Source organism: Triturus cristatus, chromosome 4_1 (assembly GCF_964204655.1).
Source record: "Triturus cristatus chromosome 4_1, aTriCri1.1, whole genome shotgun sequence".
In the NCBI taxonomy this organism is placed as follows: Eukaryota; Metazoa; Chordata; class Amphibia; order Caudata; family Salamandridae; genus Triturus; species Triturus cristatus.
The window spans coordinates 261,021,433-261,039,913 of NC_140585.1; the positions used below are offsets into that span (position 1 = coordinate 261,021,433).

Below are 18,481 nucleotides of genomic sequence, written 5' to 3' on the forward strand. Positions count from 1 at the left end.
TTATGTCTGTCCGTGGGTGGCTTGAGCAGTTTAGCATAATAGGACCTAAGCGGCAGTGAAGTTGTATAGTGGGTGACTCTGGAAGTTAAATATTTTGGCCCAAGTCCTCTAAAGACTGAAAATTAATAGGATAATTTTGATAAGGACCCTTTTTGTGCACTGACAGCCAGTGTAGTACTTTCAAGGATGCTGATGCAGAGGAGCGGAAAGTGAGTTTAAGTACCAGCCTGGCCACAGAGTGGTGCACCACGTGGAGTTTCTGTAGGGTTTGTGTAGAGGAATCTGCGTACACGATATTACAATAGTTCATTCTAGAGGTTATCAAGGCAAAAGCAACTGGTTTTCTAGCCAATATTGTGAGATATTAAAAAAATAAGTTCAGTGCTTTTGGAAGACTTAAACAAGTTCCAGCAGTAATTATTATCAGGACTGGTATGCTCTTGACTAGAAAAGTCTTCCATATTCACCGGAAATGACTGTTCTACTGGCCTTCCTTACATTGCAAATATTTCTGTATGTACATCCCATCTTTTTCCTCTTTCATACTGCCGCATATTCCACAGTTGGGCTGATTTGCGACAACTGGGTTACTTCTTCTTTCACATTGGTTGTGTTGCATGTGTGTGTGGCATGCAATGTGGTGTGATGTGACTTTGAGTGTGTATAAAGTATTGTTAGATGTGAGACTAGTATTTTTTTAGAATTATTTACCAATTAACACGTTTCTGTGTGTATGTATATACATATGTGTGCTACATGTTAACCTGATGGTGCGTTTGTACCTGAGGTCCACTCAGGGCTCTACTGATGAGTGTGTGTTACTGGCCCTGACTTGTGGTTTTGCATCATTAAGGGTCTAGCAGTTATGTATACTGAGTTTTTTAGAGTGTTTAGAGCTTTATTCTTTTCTTCAGTCATCCACAAGTAGTAAGGAGGGAATAAGTGAGGTTGGATGGCGGGATGTCCATCATTGGGGGTCCCTGGCTTCTTTCAAAGGGCACTAACTGTCGTCTAATAACTCGTGTTGTTTTTATTTACATCTTAGGGTCAGTGCTGGTGATTGTTTTGTTAACTGTATGTTCACGCTGAAAGTTTCTAGCAAGTTATTGGTATTTATATATTTATGATAAGATATGTACACATGTGTAATAATATCTTCAGACTCTCTTAGGTGTGTTTGATGAGTGCGTGTTTAGTCATGGGCCCGCGTGTCCATTCATGAGGTCAGGATCCATGTAATGTCATCATACTGGATACCGTGCCATGCATTTGGAAAAGCAGGTTCACTCCAGGTAGCAAACAGAAATTTAGTGTTGCATCTAAGGGAATGTCTACTGACTTACAGTGGTGCAATTTTTCATGACTACCGTTTTGTGATGCATAAAGATATCTCCCGATAATCTGTTTGATCTCTGCTCCTTCCAGGTGACACCTTACACTCTATAACCCCATAGTTAGAGTGCTTTGGATTTTTTTTAGCAATGTGTTGAAGATGATATTAATATCCACATGCAATACTCTAGGAAGTATACATTGACTAAAAATCAAAACTGGGGTATTCATATTAATATCGGTGACACTTAGTAATGTCATGCTTAATGTGTCTACATGAACGTTAGGTACTTTGTTTAGCTGGTGTTCTAAATGGCCGTTGTGTTTCAACTCCACAGGGAGTCTTCTGCGGGATGCCAACAAAGTCGCAGTCTGAGGAGATAACACAAAGGTTGATTTGAGGACTTCAGGGATCATCATAAGGTATGTTTAAACTTTCTTTCAGGGCACATTTTTTCAGAATCTTGCATCCCTTCCTCTGGGCTGCTTTTTTCACGTGGCTTTGGTTTAATCCAAGATTTTATGTAGATTTCTACTCTTATTGAGGACTTGATGCATGTGATTATGGTTAGTTTGTTAAACTAGAGGTAGCCAAGGTGGTGTAATGATATGCATATGGGTGACATTTGACCCAGAGAACTTTGGGAGGAAAAGAAATTGGGGCACTGGCCCAACCAAATCCCATTTTAAGTACCAACCTCCAGACACCACCTCAATCTCCTCCACCATGCGTTTGACAAAATCAACTTTATGTAACATGAAGTACCCATAATGACATTCACCCCATGGTAGCTGGTTTCTCTGTTGCCACTCGGGGGTGTGTTCTGTTTGGCCCATTCTATGCGAATGAAATTGATTGTATGTTTCTAACATGCCTGATTCGGCAAGAGATATTTATTTATATTTAATTTTGGTTTTGTAAACACGTGATGACACAATGGATGTTCTGGTGCTAAGTGAATTTCTGATGAGTTTCAGAGAAAGTTAAGATGTGAATTTCCATGTGTTCAGCAATTTTCGGAATGCCAAATGGTTGAAATTTGTAGGATTAGCAATAAGAAGCGATGTTCCAGGGTTTAGAGCCTGGGTAGATGAAGGGGCCATTACCTTTTTCAGATAGTTGAGACTACCAGACATGCAGAAGGAGAGAAGCACACAGGATGTGACAGCGTTAAGATGTGTTTATTTGTTAGTAAAGTTCCACAGAGTAATCGTAACTAAAAATAAGTTTGATCTGGTTAAATACAGCAGTAAAAAATTAAAAATTTATAAAGGCCTGATTACAAGTTTGGAGGTCTTGGAGCGGGCAACCACGCCAGCGCCCCACTCCAAGACTGCCAAACTCGACTTCCACCTGCCCGCCAGATTGCAAGTTATCTTGTGGTCTGGCGGGCAGTCCTTTGATGTTCCCACATCGGTGCCTATTAAAAAGGCACAGCAATGGGAACGCCAAAGCCCATTCCTGCACGGCATGAACTGTGAAGTTCATGCTGTGCAGGAAAGGGGGTGACTGCACACAGGGGGGCACACAATGTGCCCCCCTGCAGGCCCCCCGTGCCCCTGAAGCAACAGGGGACCCTGTAGGGCCCCTTTTGTTTCCTCACTGCCACAGTTTTCATGGCGGCCTCACGGCCATGAAAACTGTGGCGGTAAGGAAACTCCTAACATGGTCAGCGGTGCCACAACAGCACCACCAGCATATTAGGGCCTCTGACACCCACGCCACAGTTGAGGGATCCATGATCCCCGGCAGTTGCGGCAGTCCTGTGGCAGTCCCACTGCTGTATTCACATTACGGCGGGTGGACTGCCAGTCTGGCGGTCCAGGGTACTCCACCACGGGTTCAGGGGTCAGATGGACCGCCAAACTCGTAATCAGGCCCTAAGTGTGTAGGATCCTTTACAGGACACTCACTGTTTCCTCCCCACTGTTCTTCATCCACACTCTGATGCCTCCTCACTCTGCCTTCTCCTCACTCCGCTTTCTCCTGACTGTGCTTTCTTGTCACTGTTTTCTCTTCAGTTTAACTGCCTACTCTTCGCTCTACCTTTTCCTCAACTTGCTGCCTTCTTACTCTGATGACACCTCGCTTTGCTTCTTCCTCAATCTCCTGCTTCATCAACCTGGTGACTCCTCCATCTGCTTCTCCCTCAATCCGCTGCTTGCTCACTCTGGTGTCTCTTCAGTCTGCTTCTTCCTCAGTCTGCTGGCCCTACCCTCTGGTGACTCCTTGGCCTGCTGACCCCTCACTCTCCTGACTCCCAAATGAGCGGCCTCCTCCCACTACAGGATCCTAGTGCTACTGACTCCTCACTCTGCTGCTTCTTCAGTCTGATGACTCATCTTTCTGTTTCCTCCTCACTGTATTGACTCTTTGCTCTATTTCCTCCACCCTCTGCTTCCACCTATGCTGCCTCTTCACTCTGGTGTCCCATCTCTCTGCTTCCTCCTCACACTTTTGACTCTTTTCGCTGTTGCCGCCTCACTCTGCAAAGTCCTCGCTCTCCTGGGCTCATGCATTAATGCCTCCTTGTTCTGTTTAATCCTCACTCTATGTCTGCCTCGCTGCGCCTCCACCTCTTTGCTGTCACCCTGGTGACTCCAACCTCTTCCTCCATCTCTCTCACAGAGGATCACATGAGAGCAGCCAAAACTGTTATCATGGCCGACCTCCTGCGACCTTTTTTCATTCTGGTTGAGAACCCATGTCAGCACGCTGCTCTAATAAGATCAGTTCTTCAGGGAAATTATAGATTTATAATAACCTTTTCAATATAACGAAGACCGATAAGTACAGATGAGCGCGTCTACTCAGTATTGTAAAGGGCATGTCTGGTGAAACTTTCAGAGCTGGCAGATTCCTTTCTTTGTCTGACATCTCTAACAAGAACGAATCCTTACTTTAATGAAAATGCTGGAACAGCTACATCCTCTTTGATCGAATGGGATGCTTTTAAGACAGTGATCAGGGGTTCACGCATCACAGAGGTGGTTGGGGTGCGTAGAACTTTGGTTAGTGAGGTGGAAACTCAGGAAAGGGTACCTAGGAGCCTTGAGCAACTAGGCCAGGTAATCCTGCTCTAAAATATCCCCTGCTTGAGGCAAAGGAATTACCGGCAGCACAAGTTGAAAAATTATGTTGTTTTGATTATAAGGAATATTTGACTTGTACTCATGCTGAGTGTGATAAAGCAGGGTCCCTTTTGAAGTGGCTTATTAATCCAAAAGCACCGTAATCTTTGAATCTTGAGCTTGACTCTGCTGCAAGTGAAGCGTTATATAATCCAGCTCCTATTAATAATCACTTTTGTGAATATTACACTTATCTCTATGCTACAGCGCCTAGAGCACCACCTCAGGATCACACGAGAGCAGCCAATACTGTTATCATGGCCGACCTCCTGCGACCTTTTTTTTATTCTGGTTGAGAACCCATGTCAGCACCCTGCTCTAATAAGATCAGTTCTTCAGGGAAATTATAGATTTATAATAACCTTTTCAATATAACGAAGACCGATAAGTACAGATGAGCGCGTCTACTCAGTATTGTAAAGGGCATGTCTGGTGAAACTTTCAGAGCTGGCAGATTCCTTTCTTTGTCTGACATCTCTAACAAGAACGAATCCTTACTTTAATGAAAATCCTGGAACAGCTACATCCTCTTTGATAGAATGGGATGCTTTTAAGACAGTGATCAGGGGCTCAAGCATCACAGAGGTGGTTGGGGTGCGTAGAACTTTGGTTAGTGAGGTGGAAACTCAGGAAAGGGTACCTAGGAGCCTTGAGCAACTAGGCCAGGTAATCCTGCTCTAAAATATCCCCTGATTGAGGCAAAGGAATTACCGGCAGCACAAGTTGACAAATTATGTTGTTTTGATTATAAGGAATATTTGACTTGTACTCATGCTGAGCGTGATAAAGCAGGGTCCCTTTTGAAGTGGCTTATTAATCCAAAAGCACCATAATCTTTGAATCTTGAGCTTGACTCTGCTGCAAGTGAAGCGTTATATAATCCGTTACAACAAACAAATGATGGACGGAATGCTGACAATGCAGACATTCTCCCCCAGTCAAGAGATCTGGGTTAAATCCATCGTTCTTTTGCCCACAACGCCACCCCAGTTCAGACATGGCCATATGCAAATCAGTCTTGACCCTGTGCCTCATGGGAACAGTCCAGCCCGAACTGCCAAGCCATGTCTTCCCTGGACCGGAATCAAGCATCATGCACTGGGACAGGTACAGACTAATTTGCATGTAGCCAGGTTCTGAGCTGGGATGGTGCAGTGAGCTAAAAAACGGTGATGGATTAAAACCATGATCTCTTGACTTGGTAAGAGTATTCTGCATCATTCAGAAACTCTGTCCATCACCACCCCCTTTTTCCCAAATCGATTTTATCCACACTCAGTGTGGGAGGGTATGCTCAGACGTGAGTCCCTTGCTCATTGCACCATCAGGATTCAGGCAAGCCGGGCCGACGAAGGCTGTGATGCCAGAAACCGGTCCCCGGAAGTTTGTTTCCTTCCCAGTATAAGAATTGGCTTGGTAGTTTGGTTTGCCCTGTTCCCATCATGCACTGGGACAGGTACAGACTAATTTGCATGTAGCCAGGTTCTGAGCTGGGATGGTGCAGTGAGCTAAAAAACGGTGATGGATTAAAACCATGATCTCTTGACTTGGTAAGAGTATTCTGCATCATTCAGAAACTCTGTCCATCACCACCCCCTTTTTCCCAAATCGATTTTATCCACACTCAGTGTGGGAGGGTATGCTCAGACGTGAGTCCCTTGCTCATTGCACCATCAGGATTCAGGCAAGCCGGGCCGACGAAGGCTGTGATGCCAGAAACCGGTCCCCGGAAGTTTGTTTCCTTCCCAGTATAAGAATTGGCTTGGTAGTTTGGTTTGCCCTGTTCCCATCATGCACTGGGACAGGTACAGACTAATTTGCATGTAGCCAGGTTCTGAGCTGGGATGGTGCAGTGAGCTAAAAAACGGTGATGGATTAAAACCATGATCTCTTGACTTGGTAAGAGTATTCTGCATCATTCAGAAACTCTGTCCATCACCACCCCCTTTTTCCCAAATCGATTTTATCCACACTCAGTGTGGGAGGGTATGCTCAGACGTGAGTCCCTTGCTCATTGCACCATCAGGATTCAGGCAAGCCGGGCCGACGAAGGCTGTGATGCCAGAAACCGGTCCCCGGAAGTTTGTTTCCTTCCCAGTATAAGAATTGGCTTGGTAGTTTGGTTTGCCCTGTTCCCATCATGCACTGGGACAGGTACAGACTAATTTGCATGTAGCCAGGTTCTGAGCTGGGATGGTGCAGTGAGCTAAAAAACGGTGATGGATTAAAACCATGATCTCTTGACTTGGTAAGAGTATTCTGCATCATTCAGAAACTCTGTCCATCACCACCCCCTTTTTCCCAAATCGATTTTATCCACACTCAGTGTGGGAGGGTATGCTCAGACGTGAGTCCCTTGCTCATTGCACCATCAGGATTCAGGCAAGCCGGGCCGACGAAGGCTGTGATGCCAGAAACCGGTCCCCGGAAGTTTGTTTCCTTCCCAGTATAAGAATTGGCTTGGTAGTTTGGTTTGCCCTGTTCCCATCATGCACTGGGACAGGTACAGACTAATTTGCATGTAGCCAGGTTCTGAGCTGGGATGGTGCAGTGAGCTAAAAAACGGTGATGGATTAAAACCATGATCTCTTGACTTGGTAAGAGTATTCTGCATCATTCAGAAACTCTGTCCATCACCACCCCCTTTTTCCCAAATCGATTTTATCCACACTCAGTGTGGGAGGGTATGCTCAGACGTGAGTCCCTTGCTCATTGCACCATCAGGATTCAGGCAAGCCGGGCCGACGAAGGCTGTGATGCCAGAAACCGGTCCCCGGAAGTTTGTTTCCTTCCCAGTATAAGAATTGGCTTGGTAGTTTGGTTTGCCCTGTTCCCATCATGCACTGGGACAGGTACAGACTAATTTGCATGTAGCCAGGTTCTGAGCTGGGATGGTGCAGTGAGCTAAAAAACGGTGATGGATTAAAACCATGATCTCTTGACTTGGTAAGAGTATTCTGCATCATTCAGAAACTCTGTCCATCACCACCCCCTTTTTCCCAAATCGATTTTATCCACACTCAGTGTGGGAGGGTATGCTCAGACGTGAGTCCCTTGCTCATTGCACCATCAGGATTCAGGCAAGCCGGGCCGACGAAGGCTGTGATGCCAGAAACCGGTCCCCGGAAGTTTGTTTCCTTCCCAGTATAAGAATTGGCTTGGTAGTTTGGTTTGCCCTGTTCCCATCATGCACTGGGACAGGTACAGACTAATTTGCATGTAGCCAGGTTCTGAGCTGGGATGGTGCAGTGAGCTAAAAAACGGTGATGGATTAAAACCATGATCTCTTGACTTGGTAAGAGTATTCTGCATCATTCAGAAACTCTGTCCATCACCACCCCCTTTTTCCCAAATCGATTTTATCCACACTCAGTGTGGGAGGGTATGCTCAGACGTGAGTCCCTTGCTCATTGCACCATCAGGATTCAGGCAAGCCGGGCCGACGAAGGCTGTGATGCCAGAAACCGGTCCCCGGAAGTTTGTTTCCTTCCCAGTATAAGAATTGGCTTGGTAGTTTGGTTTGCCCTGTTCCCATCATGCACTGGGACAGGTACAGACTAATTTGCATGTAGCCAGGTTCTGAGCTGGGATGGTGCAGTGAGCTAAAAAACGGTGATGGATTAAAACCATGATCTCTTGACTTGGTAAAAGTATTCTGCATCATTCAGAAACTCTGTCCATCACCACCCCCTTTTTCCCAAATCGATTTTATCCACACTCAGTGTGGGAGGGTATGCTCAGACGTGAGTCCCTTGCTCATTGCACCATCAGGATTCAGGCAAGCCGGGCCGACGAAGGCTGTGATGCCAGAAACCGGTCCCCGGAAGTTTGTTTCCTTCCCAGTATAAGAATTGGCTTGGTAGTTTGGTTTGCCCTGTTCCCATCATGCACTGGGACAGGTACAGACTAATTTGCATGTAGCCAGGTTCTGAGCTGGGATGGTGCAGTGAGCTAAAAAACGGTGATGGATTAAAACCATGATCTCTTGACTTGGTAAGAGTATTCTGCATCATTCAGAAACTCTGTCCATCACCACCCCCTTTTTCCCAAATCGATTTTATCCACACTCAGTGTGGGAGGGTATGCTCAGACGTGAGTCCCTTGCTCATTGCACCATCAGGATTCAGGCAAGCCGGGCCGACGAAGGCTGTGATGCCAGAAACCGGTCCCCGGAAGTTTGTTTCCTTCCCAGTATAAGAATTGGCTTGGTAGTTTGGTTTGCCCTGTTCCCATCATGCACTGGGACAGGTACAGACTAATTTGCATGTAGCCAGGTTCTGAGCTGGGATGGTGCAGTGAGCTAAAAAACGGTGATGGATTAAAACCATGATCTCTTGACTTGGTAAGAGTATTCTGCATCATTCAGAAACTCTGTCCATCACCACCCCCTTTTTCCCAAAGCGTTATATAATCCAGCTGCTATTAATAATCACTTTTGTGAATATTACACTTATCTCTATGCTACAGCGCCTAGAGCACCACCAAAGGATATTGAGGATTCTTTATCAATAAGCCAACTGTGAGTCTTCACGGGTGAGGATGCAAATGATTTTGGAGGGGAGTGGGTATAACTATACAATAAATTTGAGTTGCCATAAAAAATATGGTGCGTGGTAAGGTTCGTGGAGCATATGGCTTAGTTGTAGAGTTCTTTGCTGCATACATTACATTTTTGTACATCTTGGAAGACAGGGTACCTGCTGGTGTCTACATGTGAGACGCTGGTCATTCCTCTTTGGAAACCTGGTCTCCTTCAATGGATGTTAGATTCCATAGGTCATTGTCTAAGCTCAGTGTAGATTACAAAATGTTAAGGCATATTCTGCTGAGCAGACTCTCTCTTGAATGATGATTTTGTGGATAAGGAGAGTGCAGCTGTCATGGGAATAGACTTTGAGAAGGCCTTTGTGAGTTTAAGCTGGAAGTTCTTATATTCTGTAAAGGCTTGAATGGGTTTGGGTACAAAATGTATTTGCTGGGTCAGACTTCTCTGTATAGTTCCGAAGGCACAGCTGAACCCTATGATGTGGGATGCGGGACTAGACAGGGGTGACCAGTGTCTCCCTTATTATTTGATATCTCAATGGAGCCTCTGGCCAGTTGTACCTGCACTGGGAATTTTTATAATGGGATGGAGGTCCATGGACTAACATATTATGCAGCATTATATGCTGATTATATGCTGCGCTTTCTCCGAGTTGTTGGGATGTATTTGTCTGGTACTATAGACTTATTCAACCACTTCTGTATAGTATCTCTGCGACGTAATAATTGGCAAAAATCTCACCTTTTCCCACTTTGCTAAGATGTCGCGCAGCCCCTAAATTTACATAGACTCAATTGGAGCCCTACCTGCATTAAATATTTAGGTGTAAAAATATATCATAGCCAGCAAGATTTATTAGATGGAAATATTGCAGCAGCTGTTAGAACACTTAGAACTAGGAATCATTTTTGGATGAGCTTACCATTTTCCGTGGCTGACAGAATAGCGGTAGCTAAATTGATGGCGCTGCCAAGATTGCTCTATTTCTTTAGCACTTTGCCATTGGTGGTGCCTCTCTAAATATTTAGGTAATTGGAATCACTACTTCTGAAATTGTTTTGGGGAGCAGGTAGGCGTAGAGTAGCACTGACTAAACTACAGCACCCTGTAATAGAGAGAGGATTGGCTGTTCCTGATTTTGAATCTTATTATCTGGTGCCTCAACTGCAATGGTTAAATAAGTGGGTTTAGTGTCGAACCCTGGAGAGGGTGTTATTGGCTCACTGCCTGATTTGCAGGACTTATTGAAAGTCTTCTTTCTTCCTCGACGGAAACTGTCTGCAATTTCTCAAGAGCTGCTAATGATATAGCAGTGCTGGCGATGTTGCCTGCAGCAAACTCTTGTCCAAGTACCCTATTTGCCTGATATGCCATTAAAATGGATGAAAATAGTGGCCCAGGTTGGAGCGTTAGCAGGGATTGAAAGATGGACTACCTTTGGGGTTAACCGTGTTAGGGACCTATATCGGGATGGAGTATTGCCTAGGTTTGAAGACTTGACTGAAGAAGTTAATATACCTAGGGGCATATTCTCAAGGACTTATCGCCGAGTTATCAGCACTTTACCGCAGCCAAAATCGCGATAAATTTATCGCCCCATTCACAAGCTGATGCTAACAGCTGATACCACCAGTTTACCTGCAATAGCATCCTCAAAAAACCTCGCCACAGATGACCCCGGTAACTGTCGCTAATGAGATGCAGAGTAGGTGTTCCTGAGAAAAAAGCCGTGACAACACCACACCTCAACATTCTCAACGACCAGCCAGATCAGCGAAAAGACCACAGAACAGGCGATAAGGTGCGTTAGCAGCAGGAAATTAACACCTGCTCTGACCTGGTGCAAAGTCGGATGACTACCTGCACCAGAAACGGGAGCCCAGCCCACAGCCACCCCTGAAGAACAACAGATGCCATGGAGCTACTGACCATGCAGCTTGGGGCCTCAACAGGGCCACAACACACACCGCCACCAACCCTAGGACCGCCCCCCCCAGTCCCACCACCCCGCCCCCCCCCCCCGGACCACCACAGAGGCAGCGCGGACAAAGACAGCGGACCTTCAGGAAACGCACCAGCCTCACAGACCTAACACCAGACAATGTAATTGGCCACTACAGGCTCAAAAGGACAACTATCCCTCGCATCCTGACCATCATCGCCCACAGGCTGACTGTACCAACACAGTGGACAACCAACATCCCACCTCAGACAAAGCTGCTGGTTGTGCTGCACCTGTTGGCCTCTGGTACCTCCCAACCAACAATTGCCAGAGTCGGATGAGTCTCACAGCCAGCCCCATCCAAGTTCCTCACATCTGTACTGGATGCCACCATCAGCTTGGTACCCCAGTACCTAAACGTCCCCCACAATGCGCAGGAAGAGCTGGAGACCAAGCAAGGACTATATGCCATAGCTGGATTCCCGCACGTGTTGGGGGCAATCAACAGCACCCATGTCCTACTTGTGCCCCCTGCTGACACTGTACACAATCACTGCAACAGAAAGCACACACATCGCATCAATGTGCAGGCAATAATGGACCACCGAGGACTCTTCACCCATGTCGTCGCCAACTACCCAGGCAGTGTGCATGATTCCTTCATCTTCCGAAAGTGCATCATCAACCAGCGCATCCAGGATGGCACCTGTGGGAATGCACTGCCCGATGTAAGTACCAAATGAACACACCACACACCTCAACTCCACAATCATGCAACTCACAACTCTGGCAATGCACACGTTACAAAATCACATACAACATGCCAAACAACATGACCACCCACAAGACACGACAGCACAACTTACTGTGGCAACCTGGGCTAGCCATGTACATGAGCCTTCAATGGCATGGCACCTCAGCCACACAATAGCGGAATGTGGGGAGAGGTGGGAACCAGGCATATGCGAAGGAGGCAAGTGACCTATGAATGAGAATGTACACAATGCCACCTGTGGCGGTGATGTGCTGGACAGACTGCAGTGCTGGTGTCTGGAGTGTAGTGGACAGTGGACGCAACCATGTCACACCAGCCAGTGGGGAAGATTGCGGAAATGTAGCTTGTGACATCCCCCCCTGAAAGCGTGTGCGGAGGGGCCTGGCCCACCGAACGTCAGGCCAGCGTAGGGGTGCGAATAAAAAGCACGTAGCTCTGGGCGTGGTGCTCTTCTGGAATGCTCAACCCACCCCGCCACGAGGCCAACGCTGTCGCCATGAGCGGTGTTGCTTGAGATCCTGTGCACCTGCTGCACCCCGGGCTGCTGGTCCCTGAACCCGTCTTGCCCGCCCCTGCGCAGCCAGGCCTCACTGCTCACCTGCCGACACCGGCGAATGTCAAAGAGGGCCCACCACGTGCCGGCGCAAGCTTCTAGCCCGAGGCCTGCAACCTTGGCAGCCTCCTCAGACCATCACGGCCTCCGCGACACAGGCCTGCTGTACTCCTTTCTTGTTGACTTACTCTACCGCTGCCTCTGGCCTACACTACGGTCAAGTAGGTCACACATTTGGAACTGAGTCTTGATTATACAATGGCAGAGTACACATATCAACGCAGAGTTTAAATCCCTATTCTCCCTTCGATGTGGTGACACCAAGTCTGTGCATAGCATCCCAACCACACGTGTCTGTGGGCCCTTGATGACTACGCCTTCGGCCTACACTGCAGTCCAGCAGGCCTCACACCAATCCAATCTAGTCTGAACCAGGCAGGACAGGGAATCGTCGCTGGCTGAACACCCGCTCAGCTCTGGTGCTTCTACCTCCGTCAACCACAAGTCATCCCCACATGCCATTTCAACGCCGTGTGTTAGAGTTCCAGGAGGAGCCTGCTGAACAGTGGTTTGCCCACGCTGACCACTGCCTCCGCCCTACACAGCGGTCAAGTAGGTCACACATGTGGAACTGAGTCTTGATTTATTTATGGCAGTTTTAAAATCATTGTACAAGCCTCATCGCAGACTGCATCCCCTTTCAGCTCTGGTGCCACTAAGTCTGTTCCCCGACATTCATGGACACTTTCTGTTTGAACTTTGGTGGGGACTGAGTCTATGGACTGGGGGTTGTCTTCATCCTCATGTCGGTGATACTGACTTTGTGGCAAGAACGAGGCGGTAGCATTCCACTCCTCCATTTGCCGCTTCCGGACAGCTTCTGTCCTCGGCACCATGCCCTGGAGGACACCTTCCACTTTCCCAACCAATCCTCCGCTACATTCAACTTCGACATCGATGAGGACCCACTCAGCTCACGTGGCCCTATCTCACTGCACCGCAAGTCATCGCCCGTGGCGGTGTGCCTGTGCCAGCCGCAGTGCATCCGTGGCCACTAAATCTGTGCAGCTCAAGTCATGGACCCTGTCTGATAGAATATTGGATGGCCTCTGGCTCGATGGACTGGGAGTCATCAATGCCATGTGTCTGTGGCCCTGCGCTGTCTGCTGCCTCTGGCCTCAACTGCGGTCCACCTGGGCTCACACATCAAATCAAGTCCTGAACGTCGCATCACCGCAGAATGCACACAACACCACCGCCAGGACCAGCTCCAAATAACAGGTGCCAGAGTCGGAGGTTTCTTACTGCCAGACAATCAGAGTTGCTCACACCTGTCATGGGTGCCATCATCAGCGTGATACCCTGCTCAGCTCTTCAGGTGCCACTAACTCAATGCACCACAACTCATGGACCATTCTGGTTGCATATTGGGTGAACACTGTACTTTCTCCGGCTACCACCATGATGCTTTATATTTGTTTATGTTTTGCTGGTGTTTTCTGTTTCCGCTTTAATTGTGGTCACTGTTCAAGTTGTTGCCAGCACCAACGACTCCATGAGGGATGGCTTACACTCACCTCACACACATCCAGCACAGGCGGCACTGTACATGTGACCCTGGCAATAAAGGCGTCGAGCGCACGTGCCCGTAGCCAGTTAAAGGAACTATCTGAGTGTGTCCGTGTGCTCATGATGTATGCATTTATGCCTTGGGCCCTACAACATTACCTTGTGCCGTGTACAGCGGACGCAGCCATGTCACCGCAGGCAGCGGGTGAGACCTTGCACACGTAGCTTTGTCGTCCCCTACTCAATACGTAAGAGGAGTGAACTGGGCTGGCGTACGCCAGTCCAGCATGGGGGTGTGGAAGATTATCCTGTGGCTCTGGGTGTGGTTCAGTACTGGAAATGTGCAAAGGCATGTGTCTCTGTCGCAGTGTGGCCTCCGTTGGGGTGTGTAGGTAGTCTCTGATGGTACTTAGACACCCACGTATATAATCTAGTTCGGCTTCCATGAGGTAGAACCCGACCCGCACCTGTTCAGCCACCCCCTTCTGGCAGTCTTATACCTGGTCTTGGAATGCGATGTGTGCCCCGGTGGGCTGCTGGGAGCCAGCCGTGGTGGTGCGTGCGTCCAGCTGTGTGGTCTGTGCATGGGGGTGGGGTGTCCTCGATGCAGCTGGGCTGCCCTGCTCCTGGAGGTCGATTGCCTAAGATGCCCATGAACTGTTGTAGGACGTCAGTGTCAAAAGTGCGGAGGTCCTCTTCAGCATCACTGTGGAGTTGTCTGGTCTGCTCTGCTGGAGGTGTTATTTGTCCCTCTGCATTGTGAAGGGGAGATGCTTGTTGACATTGTGTTGGCATGTATGTTGACGCATTGTTCAAGTTTACATACAGACTGCATGACAATGTGCATTGTGACTGTTTGGGAGGAGCGGACTATTTGATGCGGGACAGGGGACATTTGGACTACATGATTTAAGTGGGGTTGTACACGTACATTTTCATCTCACAGTTTCCTGCTATGTCAGATGTGATTGGCCATTTTCTACGCACAAGCGGACCCAGTTGTGTCCTCTGTTCTGCAGTGTAAGTGTTGCACTGTGTACCACATTGTCGTCCATGTGGATGTGCTGTCATTGCTGTGTGTGTGCTGCATTGTGAGAGAGTCACCCCTGCAGCTGTGATTTTGCTGCCCCTTATCCCTTGGAGGCGGTGTGCCTTTAACTTTTGTGCTTTTAGGGTGCTTTGATGTTGGCGACTTGGGTCATTTGTGTTCTTGGATGGTTTTTGTACTCTTGTGCATTTGTCTGCAGATGTATTGTTGACGTCAGTGGTTGTTTGTGCACATGGATGTGTCAGAGTGTGACCTGCTCCTTTACGGATGTGGTCCACACTCAGCCACCTCAGTGTCGTGGCGTTCACAATGTCATGGGGATTATACTCCAGCCATGCAGCTCGTCATGTGGTGTCACTTGCATTGTCAGAGTGACCACAAATACGCATCTTTGCTGTGTTTCGCAAGGGTGCATGTGTGTGTTATGGAATTGGTGATGTGTGGGTTGGGACCGCTTTGGGCACATGGTGGACGGGGGCCTACTTGATGTCTGTATGTGTGCTGCAGTGTGCCACGGGAATCAGAGACATAACCCAGGGTCATTGAGGGTGTCCTGTGTGCTACACGTCGTTGTGCATGTATGCCATTGTGCCCGTCACCCTCCGTCCCCCCAGTCCCTGTTCGTTACTCACCCTGTTGATGTAGTGTCAGGTCATGTCAAGCAGTGCCCAGACTCCCGACTCCTTGCATTGTCTTCACACTGATGACTGTGGCCACCATTTGCTCAAGCTCCTCCTGTGGAGCAGGACTCCCACTTCCATTCGCCGTTGCTGCCTTCCTGTTGGCAGCAGATTTCTGCTTGGTTTGACTTTTCACATCATGCCAGTGCATCTTGGCCTCCTCGACACTCCGAATGCATTCACGATGGAATACCATTTTTCCGTCTGTGTTGCCAATGGCACGGTGGAGGTTACGGACAGTTGTTGTTGGTGTTCTGTCACCTCTGTGACGACTATTCGGTTGTCATGCAGACTGAACCGCGTCTTCCTCTTCTCCTTGGCCTTCCCCGACCCCGAGGTTCCTTGCTGGTGGTCTGTGGGGCTTGTAGGATTCGTGTTAACCTGGGCACTCGGTCCGGGTGCATCCATGTTGCTACACAGTTTATTTTGTTTTTGGTGTGTTTTTCTTGTTCTGCTTTTATAGTGCATTTTCCCGCATGACGCATGGGAATTGCAGGTCTGTCGCTGGTTATCGCTGATATTTGTAGCGCGATTGGCCTCATCCCAACTTTTTGGGCGTTCGTGTTTCGCATTTTTGCGGCATCGCGTTGATTTTAACACAGTCATTTGATGCGTTATCGAGGGACTATCGCATGGTACCGCCAGGTTGAGAATACTACGTTAACATGGCGTTATTTTCCCGCGTAACTGCGATGCGCAAAGTTGCATTACACTAATTTTGCGATGTTATCACACGTTCTTGAGAATATCCCCCCTGGAGTACAATTTTTAGCACACAGGGCATTGGTTGCAACAATAAGGATTTTTTTGCGAAATGGAGAGGCTGAACCTGCCACACATCAGGTGTGTCAATAGCTCTGAACAACAACAGAGTGTGTAAGAGCGGTCTCATATCTATATCGGGCGATTCGAGCAAATATTCTTTCTCCTCTTGCTGAGTTGAAAATAAAATGGGAGAGATGCTTAGAGCTCCAAAATAATCATTTGGACTGGGATAGGATTGTAGCACATATATTAGGTGTTTCTAGAAATGCTAGGTTCAAATTAATTAATTTCTGTATCCTGCATGAAGCTTATCTTAAGCCTAGCAGGATTAACAAGTTATATGCGAATGCTGCTGCAAAATGCACTAGATGTGGAGAGCTGGGGGCAGAAATGTTCCACATGGTATGGTCCTGCCCTTCATTAGCGGGGTTATGGAAGGAAGTAATAGAATATTTTAATGGAATAACCTTGCAGGATATTCCTTGTACACCCTTAGTCTGCCTCCTGGGGGGATATCTTCGTCCTAAAAATAAGAAAACTACTACTAGATTTACTGACTTAGGTTTGATTTTGGCAAATCGAGAATTGGCTATGCAAACAACATCCACCAATGGATCGCAAACTGCGCCAAAATCCTGCCCCCCCTCCAGAACTCCACCAGAGGACACAGCGCAAAAGCCACCTGGTTCACTACGGACCTCCGAAAATCCAACCGCTATTGCCAATGACTGGAGAAAGCATAGAGAAACAGAAAATCCCCAGAAGCACACACTACCCACAAGGCTGCCACCATGGCACACCACCAACTCATCAAATCAACTAAGAGAAATTTCATCCAGGACAGAATCCTCTCCAACTCCCACAACTCCAAGGAAGTCTTCGCCATCATACAAGAATTCACCAGACCCCACTGCGAAACTTCTGACGTCCCTCCCTCCCAAGACCTCTGCAACAAACTCAGTTCCATCTTCCACCACAAGATCAGGACGCTCCACGACAACTTCGACTACTAGGACCACGGCACCGACCCACCAGCGACGCCACCCAACCGACCCTCCTAATCTGGACCCCTGTCACCACAAAAGACAACGCAAGGACTATGAGAAGCACCCACGCCTGAGCACCAACTGACCCCTGCCCGCCGCACATCTTCCACGGGCCACCACCGCTAGCGCACCAGAACTACGACAGACAATCAACTGCGGCCTTGAAACAGCCACGTTCTCCAACGACTGGAAACACGCCATAGTCAAACCCCTTCTAAAGAAGCCCTCCGCGGACCCGACTGACCTCAAGAACTACAGGCCCATCTCTCTTCTCCCCTTTGCCACCAAAGTCATCGAGAAAGTCGTCAACACCCAGCTAGCACACTTCATAGAAACCAACAACATCCCCGACTCCTCTCTATCCGGATTCAGCAGCAACCAAAGCACTCAGACCGCCCTCATAACCGCCACTGAAGACATCCGCACCCGCCTCAATCAAAGCCACACTGCAGCCCTCATGCTACTGGAACTCTCAGCAGCCTTCAACACCGTCTCCCACTGCACACTAGCCACCAGACTCCACGACGCCGGTATCCAGGGCACTGCCTTAGACTGGATTCGATCTTTTCTCTCAGGCAGAACACAAAGAATAAGACTCCTCTCAGAACCCATAGAGATCAGATGCAGAGTACCCCAAAGATGCTCCCTCAGCCCCGCACTTTTCAATGTATACATAACCCCCTCACAACCATCGTCAGAAAACACGGACTCCACATAGTATCATACGCCGACGACACACAGCTCATCCTCTCTCTCACCAAGGAACCCAACATCACCAGGCACAGTTTCCAAGAAGGAATGAAGGACGTCATATCCTGGTTGAGTAGCAGCTGCCTGAAGCTCAACTCAGAGAAAACAGAAGTCCTCATCTTCAGGACCACGCCCTCCGCATGGGACAACACCTGGTGTCCCCCCGCCCTCGGAAACCCACCCACCCCTACGTACCATGCCTGGAACCTCTGCATCATACTCAACTCATCACTCACCATGAACCACCAGATCAACACCGTGTCTTCCACATGCTTCAACACCCTCCGCATAGTCCCCAAGACCTTCAAATGGATCCCCTCCCCCCAACACCAGGAAGATTGTC

At 48.2% G+C, this 18,481-nt stretch overlaps 1 protein-coding gene across 1 annotated transcript in view; it reads left to right on the forward strand.

Annotated features, from left to right (window-relative positions):
* The window catches only part of CHRM2 (cholinergic receptor muscarinic 2), a 629,935-nt gene that overhangs the window by 245,772 nt on the left and 365,682 nt on the right, over positions 1 to 18,481 (forward strand). The window contains exon 2 of the mRNA XM_085651999.1: positions 1,671 to 1,755. The gene's annotated coding sequence lies outside the window, so the exon portion shown is untranslated. The remainder of the gene's footprint in view (positions 1 to 1,670; positions 1,756 to 18,481) is intronic.